This window comes from Gracilinanus agilis, chromosome 2 (assembly GCF_016433145.1).
Source record: "Gracilinanus agilis isolate LMUSP501 chromosome 2, AgileGrace, whole genome shotgun sequence".
Classification (NCBI taxonomy): Eukaryota; Metazoa; Chordata; class Mammalia; order Didelphimorphia; family Didelphidae; genus Gracilinanus; species Gracilinanus agilis.
Window position 1 is genome coordinate 75,935,425 of NC_058131.1, and position 22,149 is coordinate 75,957,573.

Here is a 22,149-nt window from a genome sequence, read left to right on the forward strand (position 1 = left end):
TTTTTTTCTCCTCCCCCCATTCTCTTAATTACCTTATGTTGATTCTCTTGAGTTCTGGGTTTGGGCAGCAAACTCTCTGTTTAAGTCCAGTTTTTTCTTGATGAATGTTTGGAAGTACTCAATTTTATTGAATGACCAATAATATAGTTAGTCTTGCTGGATAGTTGATTCTTGGTTGTAGACCCAATTCTCTTGCTTTCCTGAACATTGTGTTCCATGCCTTCCAGTCCTTCAATGTAGATGCAGCCAGATCCTTTGTTATCCTAACTGTGGTTCCCTGATATCTGAATGACTTCTTTTTGGCAGCTTGTAATATTTTTTCCTTGGTCTGGTAGTTTTTTAATTTGGCTATAATATTCCTGGAAGTTGTCAGTTGTGGATTAAATGTAGGAGGTGATCTGTGGATCCTGTCAATTTCCACTTTTCCCTCTTGTTGAAGAATTTCTGGGCAATTTTCTCTGATAATTTCTTGTAAAATGCTATCTAAACTTTTTCTTTTATCATGATGTTCTGGTAAACCAATAATTCTTAAGTTGTCTCTTCTATCTCTGTTCTCCAGATCTTTGGTTGAATCAATGAGGTGTTTCATATTATCCTCAAATTTTTCATTTTTTAAATTTTGTTTAATATATTCTTGCTGCCTTGAGAAGTCATTTCTTCTAGTTGTTGAGTTCTGTTTTTTAAAGACTGAATTTCATCCTTTGCTTTTTTAGTCATCCTTCTCTTTCTGGTCTGATTTTCTTTGTAGATCATCTTTTGCCTTCTTTGTTTCATTTTCAAGCTGGCCAATTCTGGCTTCTAAGACTTTATTTTCTTGTTTTAGCTCATGTATTTCCTTTTTCAAATTGTCTTCAGCTTCTCTTGATTATTTTTTGAGTTCCTGAAGTTCTTGAATTAATTGAGTTTTAAATCCTTGAGTTAATTGAATTTTGAGATCTTCCAAAGCCTGTGTCCAGTTCGCTGGAACTACTTCCTCTTCTTCCATTTCTGTTTCATTTGCTCCCTTTTCACTTCCTTGAAAGAAGCTGTAGATTGTCATTTCTTTTCTCTTTTTCTGTTTACTCATGTTTTTTTTCCCCCTTCCTTGTTTTGATAGTTTGAGCAGATGAATTTAATGATCTTTGATGAAAAATCTTCCCCCAGGGGCAAAGGTTTGTAGTTACTTTCTCTGACCTTGGAAGACTTCTCAGTCTGTCCAATTGTTGGGATTAATCCTGTATTGATTGGATTAATCTGCCCTGAGGCTAAAACCTCAAAACCTCAAGGGGAGGGAAAAACAAACAAACAAAAAAAACAAACAAAAAAGGTGGGGTGACAAGAAGTAACATTTTCTCTGAACTGAGCTCTCCAACAGTGGGGTCCCCTTGTGCTATCAGCTGTGTTTCACCTGGTTTTCTTTCCTCTTGAAGCCCTGCATTCTCTATCTCAGTATGAAGAAGCCAAGCTGTCTGTGCTCTGGGGTTTGGCTCCCTCTAAGCCACCACTTTCTGGGCGTTTTTGCTGTGTTTCTCTGGTTTTCTCCTCTAGTCACCTCTTCAGTGCCTGTGTTTTACTCCATGACTAGTGCACCCACCGTCCCTGAGATTTCCCTGGCCACTGGAGACTCCACACAGCAAGTGGGGGAGGTGTCCTGGGATCCTGGGATTCTCCTTCTATGCCCTCAGTCCTGATAGTTCAAGAATTGAAGCCTTTTTCTTGGCTTACCTCTTTAGTTTTGCTGCAGTAGGGTTCCCCTGCTCTGTCCCAGTATTGGATTTGGTCCTTTCTTCTAGAAGCACATTGTTTTCTATCTTAGTGTGTAAGGGTGCGGGGGTTTCAAGATTCGCTCTGTCTATGCTGCCATCTTCCCAGAACACTGCCCCAAGGAGTTTCTTAATCAAAGGTTATCATCTTTTCTGGCCAAAAGCAATAAAATACTATAATTTTGCATTAACAATCTTCCTAAAATAAGAATATTCTCTGATTAGTATTAGTGAGTAACTTGTAAATTGTCTTTTTGCTTAGTTTCTTATGATATCGACTAAAGGTTGCAAAATCAGTTTATTTTTCACAGGAATCTGTTTAATAAATCATTGATTTGTGAAAGACATCTAAAAACAGGCATGGAATTACAATGGGGAAATAAAATAATGTGTGAGTGACTGAAAAATAAAACATAAAGCAAGTTTTCCATTTATGCTTAAATATTCCATAATGACAGTAGACAAATATAAACACTCAAAAAAGCAGACAAATGATTTTATTAAATATAGACAAATTAGTATGAGTTTTGCATTCATTTGTACCATTACCCTATATTTGTTATTATTATTGATATTTATTCTCTGTCTATGTAGGTTGAAAAGAGATTATATTTCCATCCTAAGGTCATGCAACATAAGATATTGTGTACCTTTGAGTATGTGTCTCTGTGTGTTTTCCTTGAATACTCAGTATCAATATCTATTCTAATTAATTGTTAAACTGAAAATTTCTCATCCAGAGGGGCAGTTACAATGTGAATTATACTGTCATTTGTCAAGTTCATTCCATTCAAAACCTGTGTTTTGAAATTGCCTCTTCAAAATGCTGACCTATCTCTCTCATTAATGAGCCTGATTCCCTCACACAATATGAGAAGTCCTTAAATATTTCTGCATTCCCTAGGGGATGAGTCTACCTTGTTTTACACAGTTTTACACAGTGCATACAAATAAATGGCATGCTGTTAGGGCTGGGGTCACAGAGATCATATTATAGCCTAATTCTCTCATTTTACACAGGAGAAAATTGAGGCCCTGTAAGGAGAAGTTGCTTTCTCCAACATCAGTAATTTAAAAAATACACAGTTAGAAAAGGTACATCCTTAATATAATTTCAAATTTCAAGGAGAGTTTTATATTTGAGAAAAAAACACGAACAATCTTTACTGAAAAAAAATTTTTTAACATCATGTGAAAAACCTTCTGGATTATTTGGCAATAAATTGTTTTTTAATTGTTATAAATATATAAATACATATATACACACATATTTTGATAACTAATTCTCTCTAGGTCAAGACTCACTCTCTTCATGACTTCTCTGTATCTTTAATAGATGTGTTAGAAAGTTTTTTTTAAAAGATTAGTAAAAAAAATATTTATGAGCACATAGATATCTTCTGGTCCATAGGGAGACAGCATGATATAAAGAAGGGGGGGACAAGAACAAAATTGGAATATATTCAGGAGATTTAGGTTCTAAATAAGACAATTTCTAATTGTAGGTTGAAATAAACTAAATGGAATTCAGGGAGGATTCAGGGAGGTAAGGTCAATTTCCTTAAGTATTAGCTATTCAAAAGCAGAGTCAGGATTCACACCCAATCTTATGACTAAATTCAAAGCTTTTTTTCACCAAACTGCCTGACTTTCGACCATACCTCCTTTTACATGTGTCTCTTATTCATGCACTTGTTACCTTATACATTTAACATCTCTGAATTTCATTTCGTCTTCTGAAAAATGAATTGGGCAGGAGGTGGGAGGGAGGGGAAAGACTGCCAATTAGATGATTAATAAGGTTCTTTCCCATCCTAAAATTCTACATTTTTGCACAGTGAATTTAGACTTAAGTAGATTTGCTTTCTATGGCTGTATTATGACAGTATTTGCTAGGCTGTGACGTATTGCTGTGATATGGCAGTATACCATATTACAATTTGTTGTTATAAGTGAGGCAAAGGTTACCAATCTCTTCAACCTTTTCAAGTAGTTTCAACTTTTGTCATATGTATAGAAAAGAGAAACATTCTGAAGAGGTTACAATTTCCTCCCCCACTGTATTATTTTTTTCATTTAAGGAATCCTGAGGATATTTTTCTACCATGGGAGAGGGAAAGAAGAGGGTCACAAAGAGACCTAAGAATTTAAATAATATGTATGATCATAAGTCAGATGAAAGCTCAACTGAATGACTCAGTAGAAAAAAGTATAGTTTAAAGAAGAATTCAAAAAGCAGATAAATGTTAGCCTAGGCATTTACTTAAGGTAATGCCTGGATGAAGGACTTTATCTAATTTGAAAGAGCTGGTTAAAGTAGCTAAACCTGTCTTCTATAGGGAAGAAGACTACAAACCAAAGCAACCTTAGTGGATATTGGACAGTTTATTGGGTGACCTTTAAGATACCTGGAGAGCTTGAAAAAAACATCAGTAGTGAAAAATGTAAAATAGAGACGCAGACAAGACATGAAGCCCAACAGAGAACAATTTCCAGAGGGAAACAGGCCTGGTGTGGAAAAGTAAAATGACATTTCCAGCAGATATTACCTCAGAGGAATTGCTTCTCCACACATGCCATCTGGACACAAATATTTCTAATATGTGTATATTCCCTGTGTTACTACCACACAGACACTTCTAGGTTTTGTTGGTAGTATTTTTTGTTTTTGTTTTAGACAAAAGTAAGCACATTAGTAGGGGCTCATTATTGACGCTTTGTAGTCTGACCCATAAAATATCTACAATTAAGCTGTCTTCTGGGAACACATGAGTTATAGGGGCTCTAGTCAAACTAAGCACATGATTTCAGAATGATAAGAGTTGATATTCCAAAGTTAAGTTAGAGAAGAATAAGAGTAAGAACAAGAAGAAACTGGAGAACGTGACATTCTGATTATGCTACAATCTGTGTTGCTATAAGTCTATGTTAGATGACCTTTCAAATGAATATAAAGAATACTAATATAGAGACTCATATGTACGTAAGTATATAGCAACATTGCTCTAGATTCCTTGAATCACAAAAAGATAGACAACATGATATAATGAAGAGGGCACTATATTTAGAGTCAGAGAACCTGGTTTCATCCCCAGAATTTTTATTTACTCTTTCTTTGACCTAAAACAAATGATTCAGATTTTTAGGAGCTCAGTTTCCTGGAGGAAAATGTTCATTCAGCTAATTTTTCCTTTAAAAATACCATGAGAAAAGAAAACTCATTAATATCTTCAGTTTCAAAATAAGGAAATAATTTTAGAGAGGGAATAACATTTTTTTCCAAACAAGACTATATAGCTAATAAAGTATCAGTTGTAGATATTAGCTCCCAATCTTATTCTCTTTCCAATATACCACACTGCCTCTCACCCCAGGGTATGCTGGTAAATGTTTAACAAACATTCTCTAAAAATGCAAGGCCCACTTCTGAATTTAATATAAATCATGAACAGTTTCTCCATCAGTTTATTAAATCTAGACAATAAGAAAATAAAGGGACTGATTTGCAGCATTTCCTGATTTCTGAGTCATAAATGTTCACATTGAATATTTAGCAATAAGAGCTGGCTCCAGGACACTCTTGTTCTGATTCTTGGAAAAGTTCAAAGATTTCTTTGTCATTCTGCAATATAACTCTACCTATTTATGGTCTCCCTATTAGTATGAGTATAAATAAGGAATGTTGGGTTCTACCAGAGTAGAAACTATTAAAATGAAAGTGAGAGTCCACTGTGCTCATAGCTGCCCAAGCTTACTACTTTCATCTTTTAGGACCATTAATTATTATCTTCTTTGGGTTTACTTGAAATGGTTGAAAATTAGCAGCAAATGAAGAGGATAAGTCTATTTCAGATAGAATGAATGAAATAAATCAGTCATTTCTTAATAGAGACAATATTTCTAATATTACCACAAATCATATGATTGCATAATCTTTATTTGGGGAGAATTTAGAAGAAATTTAGACTTGCCTACCAATTCTGGAATATCACAAATAAAATGCCAAATAGTCATGTGTTTCAAATACTTCTAATGATTGGGAAACTCATGCCCAGCAAACAGACAATTCTATTTTTCATCATCTCTAATTATTAGAAAGTTCTTCTCCATATTAAGTCAAAACATACTTTACTTCAAATTAGACCAACAGTTTCTAGTTCTGTCTCTGAGAATCACATATAGAGTCTTGGTGAATTTTCATATGATGATTTGTCACTTACAGTGGGTATGGATAGGGATTGGGGAGGTAAGGTTTTGGAAAACGAGGACTTCTTCCTTTACCAAGGATCACCCATTAAACCTCTCAGTACTAATCAAGTTAATGGAATGAAATTTCTTTCTTAGAAGTTTATGAGCTTTTCAGAATTATAAGGAAGGAAGAAAGATAATGTTTTAAGGAGAAAGGAGTTGAGCTAATTTTTAATTAAAAATTGATGACCAAAGTGAATCCTCAATAAGGTTTCTTAAATTCAATAAATTGAATGCCCAAGGAATGAGTAGATCCAGCTGGTACAAAAGATACCTTGGAATGGGTACTAGAAGTATATACTTCAAAACAGATCTTTAATAATTAAATGCTGTAGGCAGTGAATAACCTCTTATGACAATGGGAAATGTCATGCACTTTCAGAGCCTTTGTTTTTAGGGACCTTTTTGCAGACAATACTTCTAATGCAATGGTCTCCTTTTGTCTTCCTATGTAACCTTCTTTTGTCTGATAGCAAGCAGACACATTAACCAAGGGACTTTATTTATGAACAAGAAGAAAAGAAAGCATTTGGGTTTAACCACTCTTTTGTGGACAATAGCTATAATACACTGGAACTATTTATGTCTGCAAATCTGATTCTTTTTTGTTTGTAAGATGACATAAGTCAAAATGCTATTTTCCTTTTTTTTTTAATTAAGAAAGGGGTTCTTAAGAAGAGGGAGTGGATTGTTTAAGAAAGAAAGAGAAAAAAGAAAAGAAAAGAGAGAGAAAGTTGAATGCTTTTTAAACTTTAATAGTCTTTAAATAAACCATGTTGACCCATAAAGGCAAACTGATATTTGAAGCCTGGTATGATATGAAATTATGAATATTTTTAATAGGGAACAAAAATATCTCAAAATTTCATAGTATTTATGTATACTTGAATTCAAAAATATATGTTTTTAAACTTGATGTTAATTTATTCCTATATAAGATCTGCTTTTCCTATGCATTACAAGCATTTGCTGTCATACAATGGTCAAGGTTATGAAAACTTTTGCACAATAATAAGGGCTCTGGAGATGAGTATATGGATATACATGCATGCATGAACATACATGTGAGTGTGCGTGAGTGTGTGTGTTACTGAATGCTTCTATTAAGGCTGCCAAAGTTGAAGTTTTACTTAGGAAAATGACTAGCTAGAAGCTCCTTTTAATATGTAGGTATTCAACATTAAGTCCTTTAAAAATGGAAATGGTCATTTGTTATCATCATAATCATCATCAGTAGTATAATATAGTATCTACTATGTATTAAGACACAATGCCTGGACTTTCCCAATATCATCTCATTTATTCCTCACAAAACCGTACAGAATATATTTTTATATCCTCACAAAATTATTTAAAGTTATGAGACTTTGGGTAAATTGCTTGAATTCTCTGGTTCTCAGTTTCCTCACTTGTAAAATAAGGCCCAAATGATCTCTACCTTCCCTTCCTTCTCCAGATGTATTATTTTCCCATCTCTTCCACAGAAATATTTAAAGCACAATAAATGTAATAAATAAATCTTCTAAATTCCACAGACTTTACCACCTTAAGATACTTTATGGAAATATTGCTTATGGCCTTCTAAGAATTACAGACAATCTTTAGTCTTCTACAATTCATTTTTATTCTCAGTAGCTGACTTCTGATGATTTTATGGACACTGATTACCTAGATCATCTGATGCAGGCAGAAGCTTGTGTGTGTTCATGGTCCATTTACAATAGAATCATAGAACACTTCCTTTCTATAGATTATTTATTAATACTACAAGCCTAACTCAGGAAAGAGAGCAGTTAGTATAGTGCAGTGGTTCCCAAACATTTTTTACCCCCTTTCCAGTAAAACTATTACTTAGCCCACTGGAAATTAATTTTTTAAAAATTTTAATAGCAGTTAATAGGAAAGATAAATGCATCCATGGCCATCCATGCCCTCCTGGATCTCTGCAGCACCCAACAGGGGGTGGTAGCACCCACTTTGGGAATCACTGGTATAGTGGATAGAGTGCTGGGCTGAAAATCATGAAGACTCTTCAGCCAGGGTTCAAATCTGACCTCAGAATCTTACTGGATTTGTGTCCCTGGGCAAGTCAGTTAACTCTATCTACCGAAGTGTCCTCATCTGTAAAATGAACTGGAGAAGGAAGTAGCGATTCACTCCATTATATTTACCAGTAAAATCCCAAATGCGTTTACAAGTCAGACATGACTGAAATGACTGAATAACAATAAAAACTCAGGAGGAAAACACTATAGTGTCAGAATCCTGACTTTCAAATTAGAAGAAAAGAGCTCAAGCATTGGTTCTATCATTTACTATCTAAGTAGTCTTGCTAAGATTATTTTTTTCTCTCTAGTTCAGTTTCTTAATCTGTAAAATGAGAGTATTAAATCAAATTCTTTCTAACATCTCTCTTAATTCTAAAACCCTATGATTTGAAGAAAGCAAAGAAATTATCCTATATAAATTCTATTTTATCCTCCTCGTATATACTCATATATGTCAGTATACTATAATATAGGAAATATAATGATTGTGGTTTTTGGTTTGGAATTTTGTTTGTCTGTGTGCCCTTTTTTCACCTCATTTCCTCCTGGTGGTACATGTTTGAAATTAAGACACCACTGAACTAAGAATCAAAAGAAAACCAGGTGATTCCCTATACTTTTTTTTCAGGTACATATAGAAATAATTTTTGAAAATTGTATTTAAAATTTTAGAAGTCAAGTTTTCTCCCTCTCTACTCTCCACCCTGCCTCTGCTTTGCAGCATTTCCTGCTTTCCCTCAATTTCCCTATAACAATTCCCATCTGAGGCTTTACCCAGGTGACCCTGGGTGAGTCACTTAACCTCTCTATGCCTCAGTTAGCTCATTTTAAAAAAGGGGATTATAATAGCACCTGAGATTCAAATGAGATATCTGTATTTTTGAATCTTAAAGAGTTATGTAAACATTATTTTTTATAATTTATCTGCTTGAGTACTGCAGTTATTGTCATGATCCTATCTACTTGTTGCTCCCTAAATTCATCATCTTGGGACTAAGTCACCTTCCTCCTACCCTAGTTAAGTCATAGGTTTTGAATATCAGAGAATAATAATATTGATTAAACTGTTGCTAGTTATATAAAATTTGAAAATGTATGAAATTTTATATATAATCACACCAACCTGTGAGCCAGGCATCAGAGGTGTTATTATCATCATATTTTAATGGTAATAAAATTAACATTATGAGATATTTGCATAAATTTAAATAGTTAATAAACTTCAGAACCAGGATTCAAACGTAGGTTGTTTTCAACTTTTTTAAACCCTTACCTTCATCTTAGAATCAATACTCTGTATTGGTTCCAAGGCAGAAGAGGTAAAGGCTAGGCAATGAGGTTAAGTGACTTGTCCAGGGTCATAAAGCTAGGAAATGTCTGAGGCCAGATTTGAACCTATGACCTTCTGAATTTGAGCCTGGCTTTCAATCCATTGAGCCACCCAGCTGCCCCCATGTTTTCAGTTTTAAGGCTTTTCTATTATGCTATACTGGTTCAAGTAGGAAATACAAAATAGCATATCTGATTTAATGGTATGCAGACACTGAGGCATGTAACTGTGGTGGTGAAAAAGAACTTTCATTAAGAATCAGTAATTTTTTTGTGTGTGTGACAATCAAGATGATGTGTCCAAGGCAGAGATTCTCTGTGTCTAAGAGGCCCATTGTGGTGATGGCATCCACAGTGCTTGGTCCTGAGCTTGTTCCACTTGTGCTGACATTGTGATACATGGAAGATGTTCATGTTTATTTATATTAATCCAGATTGTACTTCATGTTGCCTAAGAACATTTGCACATTATGCAGTGGAATGGGGAGCAGCCAGCGATGACCTATAAAACTGGATGCAGCCTAGTACTCTGTATCTGAACTATTATCAGCCAAGTTTTCTTCTGGCTTACCATCTCTATAGAGGGACATTAGGGCATAATCTTTTGTAACTTAAATAACAGCCTCCTTTCTATTATTTTCCAAACAACAAACAATTCTGGATAATGTATACTGTAGTTTTGGGGATGCAATGTAAAAAAAAATAAAGACAAATCATTTATATAGCCACATTATGTGTTTATTTACCAATCTAATGAAGGCTGGTCATGGGCCAGGTGGGCAATGACATATTAGTCATTCATACTCCAGGGACAATGAAGAAGAGCATTAGGAGACGTGATGATCCTGGCATTCCCATCCACTCCCAGCTCCATTCACAGAAGCAGTGAGAGCACTTAAGGAGTTGGTCAATCCATCATTACATTTCATAAGCATGTATAAATGAGTGTGTGCAAACACTTCAGGGTAGGGACAAGAGAGGAAGGTGGATTAAGATCATTTTGGAGATGGTTACTCTGAAATCATTCATGATTATCTAGACTATGGAGCAACTGCTGAATTAAATGGTCTCATAGAGAGAAATTGAATTACCACAGTCTAGTTCATAGTAACACAAATAACTCTAATATACGGGAAATAAATTACAATGATTTTATAATTCAAAAGCTGGAAATCCTGATGAAATTACATCTCCTTTCCAGTCCATTACATCAGATTTTCTTTGGAGGATATAATCTTACCCACAGAGTTTCTTTGTTTTAAAATATCTGTCTGAATGCCTGTCTATCTATCTCTCCATCATCTAATCTATTATAAATTCTCGATGGATCTTTTGATTATTATTTATTTTTATCCTTTTTTCTTCAGCATCACACACATATACTGCTAAAATGAATATATTTATTTAAAAATGTGTTTAGTGGAGTGGTAAAACCAAATATTTTTATATATAACATTCATATATATATGTATGTATGTATGTACATATATATATCCTTACCTTCCATCTTAAAGTCAATACTTTGTATTGCCTTCAAGGCAGAAGAGTGGTAAGGGCTACTCAATCGTGGTTAAGAGACTTGCCCAGGGTCATACAGATTGGAAGTATCTGAGGCTAGATTTGAACCTAGGACCTCCCATCTCTAGGTCTGGTTCTCAATCCACTGAGCTACCCAGCTGCCTCCTATATATTTGTTATTGTTTTTGTTGAGTTGTTTCAGTTGTGCCCATTTGTTTTTTTCTTGTTTGTTTATTTGTTTGTTTTTGGCAAAAAAAACTGGACGGGGTGCATATAAACCTGAAAGGCCATGAATGCATTTAGACAAGAAAAAGAAAACAAAATTGCCACCCTCTCCCCACTCTCAGCTTAGTCTGGCCCCTGTGCAAATCCTATAACAAAACCTGCCCATGTACATGAAAGAACAAATGAGTTTGAGAGTTGAAAAATTTGAAACTTCAGATCCAAAAAGTCCTTTGGTATTATGGCAAGATCAATTCTTTAAAAGGAAGCTGATTAGGTTTACCTAAGTCATTAGATATTAAGCAGAATTATGTAGACTTTATAACTCTACATTAGATATTCCTGCTGGAAGTGTGATACTCAGTAAATAGCGAGCACAGACAAAATTGCAGATTTGGGTCTTATGGCACTAGTTAGTTGGGATGGCTCTACTTTGTGTTCCAAAGAGCTTGGCAAAGAGGAGAGTGATTTTCCTTTTGGAGAGGAAGCACCTATTCTAGCCAAGGTTCAGAAAAATAGAGAGAACTCATAAAGGAAAGGAAAATAGAATGCTTGTTGCTTTTGTTATATTTTTAGTAGAATGATGACCAATATGATGAGGCTTTTCCCTTTCTAAAAAACACATAAATAAAAGTCACAGCAGAAGTCAGCGGCCTCAGAGCTAATAGAAACAACAACAAAGACTATTCTTCTTGTGGACAACAAGAGAAGCACCTGGTCTGAAGTGCCCAGTTGTCACAAGTTACCACAATGGGGAACTATACCTTTTAGCAACCAATAGACAATTAAAATAAGAAAGAACAACAGTTATATGATACCCATCAGAAGCTTATTCTCCAGAAGAGACCATAAATCCAGCCAAGACTACACGCCAAGTGAGACTAGTGAGCAGCAGGCTTGGCAGTAGCAGCCCACAGTGCCACGACCAGAAAACATTTAGAGCTTAACTATGAAAATCATGATTGGGGGGGCAGCTGGGTAGCTCAGTGGATTGAGAGCGAGGCCTAGAGACGGGAGGTCTTAGGTTCAAATCCGGCCTCAGACACTTCCCAGCTGTGTGACCCTGGGCAAGTCACTTGAACCCCATTGCCTAAAAAAAAAAAAGAAAAAAAAATTCATGATTGGCCTCTCCATACAAATGCCTCAACTGAACATTTTTTTATATTTATAACATGTCATGTGTGTGTCACCTGATCACTTTTCTTTTTTATTCCTTCTACATTGTATACTCAATTTCGAGGAATTCCCTTTTAGTGTCTACACTTCTTACTGATGGTCTCGGTTTTTATGTGCTATGTTTATGGATGACATTTTTTAACATTATTTTTGCTTTTATCAGGTGCTACATGAATAATTTTCTGATTTGAAAAATCATTGTAAAGGTAAACATAGTGTAGAGTTGTGAGCTGTGGTTTTACATGGACTTGAATCTACAAAGAATTTTGAAATTAAATCTATGTTAATTAACTATGTTAATTCATCAGTGTAACACTCAGATCTTATAGACATCACAGGCACACTGTGTATGTATACATGCGAGCATCTATGTGTATTTATATGTTATATGCATATTTATGTAAATATGTATGAATATAGATGTATATTTGCATAAACATAAAGATATGCATATATCTGTGATCAGATGTGCCTTATTGAGTCAAATTGAAAGGAGTTGAGAAGACTCCTAGAACCTTGGAACTCACCTTAACTTTCCAGGCACCTCTTATGCCTGCACGTTTATGAAGTGGACTTTTTATAACTGGTAACTATATTCAAAGTAAGCTTTTAGTTGGACAATTTGTGACGCCTTAGACCTGAAATTTACATATACAAAGTAGCCCCAGAAAACTTGTCAAAGTGAATTTAAGAGGGTATGTTTCAAAGTAGCATTTGGAAATTTGAGCCCAAATCATTATTTCCTTATAAATAAATCAGATTGTAATTTGTAGAATATGTAAAGCTAGTTGAGAATGAATGTTTATGTAAGCAAGGATGTTGTATTAATTTACTGCCTACAGGATATTGTATAGCGCTAGTTTGCTAACTTTTATTAAAATCCTGAGGAAAAACAATCCAGTCACCTTGAATAATTATTATAGAAAATATCAGGCCTAAAATAGTAAATATTCTTGATTATGAGATCATTAAACTCAGCAGTTTCTGATTCACAGAATTTCAGAGTTGGAAAGGACCTCAGAGGTTAATCTGGGGTAAATAATACCTGCAAAAAAGAATCATTAATGCAAAATCCCTAACAAGTATTTATCCAGGATTTTCATGCAAACCTTTAAAAATGGAAGTCTACTAACTCCCCAAGTGAAGTATTTCTGTTTTAAGATAACTGTAAGTGATAACAAAGTTTTTCCTTAGAGCAAATCTAAATTTATCTGTCCACTTTCCATTAATTGCTTAGAGTTCTGCCATCTGGGGAAAATAAAGAAATTTTGGCCCTATGCTACATGAAAAATACTTTCAAAGACTTAAAGATAATAGTCATGTCCTACCCCAACTCCTAACTTCCCTCTTCTCCTGCGTGTTCTTTTCCACAAGCTAAACATTCCCAGAACTCCCTACACTGTACTTTTTATTTTTGGAATGTAGTTTTTGAAACTTGCTATACATACATAAATATTTCCTCACACTCCCTTATATCATATATTTGATCTTAAAGCCCTTACAATCACATTTGTAAGACTATATACATTTCAGGTACATATGCATGGTAGCCAAAATGGCTAAACTACAGTGATGCTAGGTTTAAATCTGTGACAATCCAATACTCTTGCCAATACCTTTTGGCATTAGAACATGATACAAAGTCTACTGGGTATTAACTGTTGCAGAGAAAAAGCACTCAGAATTCAAGCTACCTTTCAATATTTATTTTCAATATTAAAATAAAGAAATGAAACAAAATTTTCCATGTTTCTCCTGGGGCAGTCAAAGTTCAAGATATGAATTTAGAATTACAGCATTTAGCAGAACTCTTCTTGTTTTGCCTTTTTTTTTTTGGTAGCACAGCACTTGGCACATAGGTGCTTAATAAATAGTTTTTGACTAAATATACTTCAAGAACTACCTGACTGGCAAGATAATTAAATCGTCATTTTCTTTAAACTTCTCTAAATCCTAAACCTCTAAAAATGAATTATACTTGTATATGCAAGAAGATAGAACCCACCACAAAAGAAAACAAACACGTCATGAATTGACACTAGAGAACTTTAATATCTATTCCTCATCCCTGGGCTCAACTAATTCCACCAACCTACTGCACTGAGTACAAATAAACTTTCAGAGTTGGACTCAAGGGTCACTTTTAGGAATTGCCTTGATAGGAATTTACCTTGAAGCCCTCCATCTCTGTAAGAGATAACACACATGAATTCTACCTAGTCACTCCAAGTAAAGAAAGAGGGAAAGATAGAAGACTCAAATAGGAAACAAGAATTGTTATGTGGGGTCTAAATAGTCACCGGTTAGAAGTGAATGGGGAGGGGGGACAGTAAGGACAGCAAGATAGAGAGCCAAGCACTGTAGATGGAAAGGCCTGGGTTCAAATTTGGCCTTAGACACTTCCTAGCTGTGTGACCTTGGCCAAGTAACTTAACTTCCATTGCCTAGTCCTTGCCACTCTTCTGCCTTAGACCAAATACATAGTATTGATACTAAGATGGAAGGGAAGGATTTTTTTCTTTAAATGAAGAAAAGAATAGTGTCAGGCCTAAAGAAAAGGGGGAAAAGTCCATTTTAAGCCCATCTTTTCTTTCCAGAGTTTGTTCATGGTAGAGACTAAAGTCCAAACAACCCTTTAATCAGTTCATTTAAGGGGAACTGGGCCTCTAACCTGCCCAGTTCTTGTGCAAAAAATCAAGCCTTTCCCCAACTGATAAATGGACAAGGGACATGGATAGGCAATTTTCAGATAAAGAAATCAAAACTATCAATAAGCACATGAAAAAGTGTTATAAATCTCTTATAATTAGAGATATGTAAATAAAAACAACTCTGAGATACCACCTCACACCTAACAGACTGGCTAATATGACAGCGGGAATGACTGAATAAATTGTGGTATCTGTTGGTGATGGAATACTATTGTGCTCAAAGGAATAATGAAGTGGAGGAATTCCATGTGGACTGGAACAACCTCCAGGAATTGATGCAGAGAGAAAAGAGCAGAACCAGGAGAACCTTATATACAGAGAATGATACACGGTGGGACAATCAAACATAATGGACTTCTCTTCTAGCAGCAATGCAATGATGCAGGACAATTTTAGGGACTTATGAGAAAGAACGTTATCCACATCCAGAGAAAGAACTGTGGGAGTAGAAACACAGAAGAAAAGCGTTTGCTTGATCACATGGTTTGATGGGGTTATGACTGGGTATATAGACATTAAACGATCACTCTATTATAAATATTAGTCATATGGAAATGGATCTTGATCAAGATACATGTAAAACTCAGTGAATTGCTCATTGGCTATGGGAGTGGGAGGGAGGAGGTGAGGGAAAGAATATGAATCATATTACCATGGAAAAGTATTCTAAATTAATTTATTAAATAAATAAAATTTAAAAAATAAAATAAAAAAGTGGAAAACCCTATGTATTTTACCTTTTATTGTAGTCTCAATCTTAATATAGTGGTTGGTATGCATTGATTAATTGAATCTTTATTTACTTGGGGAAAAAATAAAGTGCCCAATTTTAGAGGTCTGAACATCAATGGAAGGGAAAGGAGTTGCACTATTTCCCAAAGACAAGAGAATACCAAAAATAAAAAGCTGAAATACCAAAGGACCTTGGGAGGAGAGGGGAATAAAAAAGTAGATTTTTTTAAAATGGATATTTAACAAATGTTATATGAAGGGAAAGGAATTCACATTACCTGATGAAAGGAAAAAGGAAATAACCCATAACATCTGAATATAATCAAGAAAGTATTAATTGATCAAAATTATACATTACTTTCATAAAACAAACAAGTTTTTCCAAGTCTTATAAAATGTAATGGTTATTTTTTGCAGTCCCAGAAAAAGAAAAAGACATTGAGTAGATTATATGAGAACATATCCAAAGAGCAGAATCACAAGAACAGAAGTATAATAATAAAATACCAGGTAAAATATATACCTTTATATTTTGATTTATCTAGGATCTTTTTGAGATGCATTACCTCTTCTCTAATGCAGATCATAACATAGTCATTCCTCTTCATCCCTCACCTTAAATGCTTAGAATTGTGCCTATTAAAATATCAGGAATATAAGGTCATTTTGCTTTTATTTTCCTTTGTTTTTTTTCCCCTTTCAAAATGGAATATGGAATTCAAAGTTATGAAAAACTTCCAAGTTAGATAGAAACAATAAAGATGAAATAGATTAAAAAATGTATATGACTCATCTGACAATATATAGTGAAAAGGAACACTGTTGAATTTGAAGTTCGGGTAAATATGTCACGATTGGGATATAAAGGAAAGGGAAGAGATTAAGCATTTATCAAGCATCTATGTGCCAAGAACTATGCTAAGTTTTAACTAATTCTATCCCATTTGATGTTCACAACAATTCTGTGAGGCAGGTATTAATGCGATGCAGTTTGCAGCTTAGGAAACTGAGGCAGAGAGATTTTAAGTGAATTGCCCAAGATCACACATCTAGGAAATATTTGATACTCCAAAGAGTATTGAAAAGACTTCCAAAAGGTTTGAGAAGGTTGCAATATGACATCAGTGATGGTACATGCTTAAAAATCTGCATAAAGGAGAATGGTATATAATGAGAATAAGACAATGAATTGCTGTTGTGAATGCTACTACATTGGTAAATGTAACATGCTGAAATAAACAGAGGAAGAATTCCAGCAAATGGGATATATGTCCTTTATGAAAAGTTTTTCAAAAAGTGAACAAACTTGGAAAAGAATAATTTTGGATGAGATATGAAGGTATGGGGATGTTAGATGAGATCACAGAATCCATTTACATATTGAACTAAGCTCCTCCTGTATTGATGCACCTAATAAAACACAAGGGAAAAAAAGAGAAATCTATCTACAAAGGTCAAAATCAATGATCCTTTTATACATAGCACTCTAAGGGGCTGCAAATATTTTACTATCAGACAATTTGGGTGGCTATTACTTAAATGCTAGGGTTTTGATGGCAAAAATCAGTGATATCTTTGAAGAAGAAATTCAAGGGAATTCCAAAATAAAAACAAATATCTACTAGTATGTTTGCCTATGAAAGACATAAACATTTGGAAATTTATTACTTTCATTTAATTCCCCAGAATTAATTCATAGGACTAATTAGTGAAGCTTTCATATATGTTGACCTTTTGTTTATAAATAAAAATGAATATCTTTGACTTTGTACAGGCTTGCACCTCATAAATGGAATATTCTCCTTTCTTACCCTCTACCTCATGGGATCTCTAGCTTTGCTCATGATTCAGCTTTTGTGCCACCACCTTGACCATGCCCTTCCTATGACATACCCTCCCTTCTCCAATGAATTAATTCTCTTGTATCATACCCAGAATCACTCTGCATTTACTAAAGCAGTCTTACGTAATGCAAAGAGAACCAGTCTAACTAAAGAAGGTCTGGGTTCCAATTTTTTTTCACTTGACATCTGATAGTTATGTGAACAGGGTGAATTAAATAACCTATCAGTGTCCTCTAGGAACTTTCAAGTGATCAGCAGGTAATTCTACACTGAGAGTTCCCCACATTGATGAATTTACCAGTTTGAATCCTTGACTTGAAATACATTATATACTTACCTGTATATATACTTCCTTTCCATTCTCCTTCTCTTAGACTGCATGTTTCTTGAGGAGGAAGACTGGTTTGTTTATGTCTTTATATTCCTTGTTATATATTTTATATTGTTAAAAGCTTTATTGATGCTTTGTTTTTATATTACACTTAGAGATTACTCACACTTTGTGAGAGGCCAGTTGTAACAAATAAAAACAGTCCAGTAAAACTAATAATACATAGAATTCATTTGGAAGTGTCTGTGACATTTCCCATCTGTAACATATCCAGCTTTCTATGTTGTAATTAACAAAAAAAATATTGTCTTTTCCTCCCACGCCATGGAAAACAAAACAAAAGAAAAAAACTTCCTTTAACAAATATGCATAGTCAAGCAAGACAAATTCCCTCAAGAGCTAGGTGGAAAAATACATTCTCCATTCTATAACATAAATCTATCACCTCTCTTGTCTGTCAGAGATAGTATGTTTCATCATCAGTCCTCTGAAATTATGAATGACTACTGAACTGAACTGAATTCTTTCATATTTCAAAGTTGTTTGTCCTTATAGCACTGAAATTTTCTTATAAATTCTTCTGGTTCTGCTCATTTCATTGCTATTGAGTATATAAAAGACCTCAGAAATGTAATTTTGTAATATTGATGTCATAATATATATTGTTCATCTGGTTCTGCTTACTTCATTCTTTAATGGTTCATATGAATCTTTCCATGTCTTTTTAAATCATCTATCCCATATTTTCTTATAACACAGTAGCTCTCCTTCACACTTAGATACCCCAACTTTTTCAATCATATCTCAATTTTCAGAAAACTAGTTTCCTGTTGCCTTGGTTGAGTTTTTTTTTTAAACCCTTAACTTCTGTGTATTGACTTATAGGTGGAAGAGTGGTAAGGGTAGGCAATGGGGGTCAAGGGACTTGCCCAGGGTCACACAGCTGGGAAGTGTCTGAGGCCAGATTTTAACCTAGGACCTCCTGTCTCTAGGCCTGGCTCTCAATCCACTGAGCTACCCAGCTGCCCCTCCTTGGTTGAGCTTTGACCACATTGAAAGAACTATTATATATATATATATATTTTTTTTTGCTATAAACACAGAAATGGTGTACTTGGATCAAAAGACATACAATTTTCAAAAATTTGTGGCAATAATTTCAAATAATTTCCTGATTGGTTGTACTTATACATAGGTTCATCAATATATTAATATGCCTATTTTCCCATAGTACCTTCAACATATACCATTTACTTCTGTCATTTTTGCTACTGTGAATCATATGCAATGGGAACATGAAATTGAATTTGAATGTAATTAATAGAGATTTAAAGAACTTTTTCATATGGCTATAGATAGCAGGTGTTTCTTTCCTTAAAAATCTACTTGCAAATACTTTTAAACTATTTATGAATATGAGCTTATTCCTACTGGACCTGATCTTAGAATTGAGATTCTTAGCAGAGAAAGCTGCTGCAAACATTTCCTCAGATACTTGATTCCTTTTTAATCTTAATTTTATTGAATTTACTGGAACAAAAATAATTTTATATAATCACAATTATACATTTTATCTTCTGCAATAATTTCTATTCCTTCTTTGGTCATGGACTTTTCCTTCATATTGACATAGGTGATAGATATTCTCTTCTATTTCTCCCTAAATTGTGTGTAATGTGATGTTTTATATCTTGGCATACCCATTTAAACCTTATCATTGTATAAATTGTGAAGTGTTGATATGAATCCAATTTATTCCATATTGCTATTCATTTTTCCCAAGTTTTGATCAAATGGTGAGTAGATAGATAGATACAGATTTTTATCTACTGATATATAAGCATAGAATAGGTATATATATATATATATATATATATATACACATTTCTATATGTGCATACATACATATTTGTAATAATATATATGTATATACAAATACATATGGGATATTAGATATAATGATATATATATACACAAATACAAATATATAATATACAAATGTGATTATATGTATGGATGTATGTACATCTTCCTTCTCATCTTGAGTCTATATATATATAAACTCCGTGATACAGGTATATATATATACCTGTATCACAGAGTTTTTGCTATATCAAGGGATTTTGTGGCTGAATACCATACTGTACATAATGGAAATGCAGTACACCACTACCACTTTTACAAGTTTCCCAATGTGAGATTGTACATGGCACACTATTGGCTGATTGAATGAAAGGCAACCAGCCACAGAGCTATGTTCTGTATCTTGGGCCCTGATTGGCTCAGTGACTGTAGCATCAATCTGTTTGCTCTCCTGCACTGTGCCCATACTTTCCGCACCTCTCCTTGTCCACTTCACATTGATGTTTGATTGCTGCACATAGTGTTGCTCACTTTTTGTGAAGTTTTCATAAATTTATTTCAAGCCCTATACCACCCAAATGTCCTGCGCTTTCTAAGGCTTCTCACAGTGAACCCAAGCACCAGAGGAAGATGTTTACCATCAAAGAAAAGGTGGAACTTCTCCACATGTTAAGGGAAGGCAAAAGCTATGGGGCTGTAGGGTGCTATTATGGGATAAATGAATCTATTGTTCACCTCACAAAGATGAAAAGAATATTATGTTTATGGTAACAATGAATGAACTGATCAATGTCTACTCACAACAATTGATGGATGAAGATCTGACAGAGAAGACAAAGTCAGAAAGTGAAGAAGAGGATGAGGAACAAGATGAACTATGGATTGGAGAAGAGGAGGGGGTTGGTCTAACACTAGATTATCTTGTAACCATGGTCAGAATGGCCAAAGAACTTCAGTGAGTGGCTGAAGAATGAGACCCCCAAGGTGGTTCATTCATTGCACTTTGTAAATACAATCAAGGGTGGCATGTCAGTTTATAAAAACCTTCTTACTCAGAAGAAAAAATAGTGCCAGCAACTCCCCATAACTATGTTCATCACTATGACAGATCAGTTTTACCTTTAGTGGAAATAGAAGTTACATCCCAGGGAAAAGATACTGCACCACCTGATGAAATGTCTGGTGAAGGGGTGCCTTTAGAAGAGCTGTAATGCTCTTCTTGGCTGTGCAGTATATTTATCTCAGCATCATCATCTTCATCCCCATCAGTACTACTTCATACCTACATAATTAATGATTTTCATCATTCAGGTTATATTATCATACATCAACGGTGAGTACCCATATAGAATTTTATATGTTGTTAAAATTACATAGGTTCAAGGGTGTAGAAAGTATTTAAGAGCATATGAAGTGTTTATAAGAGTGTGGAAAAGGTTTATATGAGAGGGGGAGGGTTTATAAAGCCATACACACACACACACACACACACACACACACACACACACACACACACACACACACACACACATATATATATATATATATATATATATATATATATATATATATATATGACTCTAGATCATGGATTTTCATCTCTTGAGGGAGTCCCTGGATGTATCTGTGATAGGTGAGGGATCACTGTATATCCTTTTTTTTCAGAAGTAAATAGCATGCTTTATCATTATTCTTCTAGTATCATTATTGCTAATTGCATTGATCATAGTTCTTAAGACTTTACAACTTTTTTCTTTAAAATAGTGTTTCTTTATAATTTTTTCTTCTTGTTTCTACTTCAAATCATTTCCCACATATCTTCCCAAGTTTCTCTGAAACCATTCTTTACATCTTTTCTTACATTAAATTAATATACATAATTCCTTCATCTGGGGAGCTAGATGGCCCAATGAATAGAATGTAGATCTTGCAGTCAGAATGACCCATCTTTCTGAGTTTAAATCAGACACTTACTAGCTGTGTGATCTTGAACAAGTCACTTAACCCTATTTGCCTCAGTTTTCTTATATGTCAAATGATCCAGTAAAAAGAATACTGCAAACCATTTCAATATCTTTGCCAAGAAAATCCAAAATATGGAGTTACAAAAGAGTTGGGCAGAACTTACAGAAGTCAATAACAAGAATTTCTTTGGCTATTTCACAATTCTTGAACATTCATATAGTTCAAATTCAACTTTTTGCTACCATAAAGCTAGTTAATATAATTCTTATTATATATATATATGTATATATATATATATATATATATATATTAGTCTTTTTCCTCTTTGTTTCATCTCTTTGGAATATAGCCATAATAGAGATATGTCTGGGTTAAAAGCTATTCACATTTTAGTGTATTTATGGTCATAGTTCCAAATTG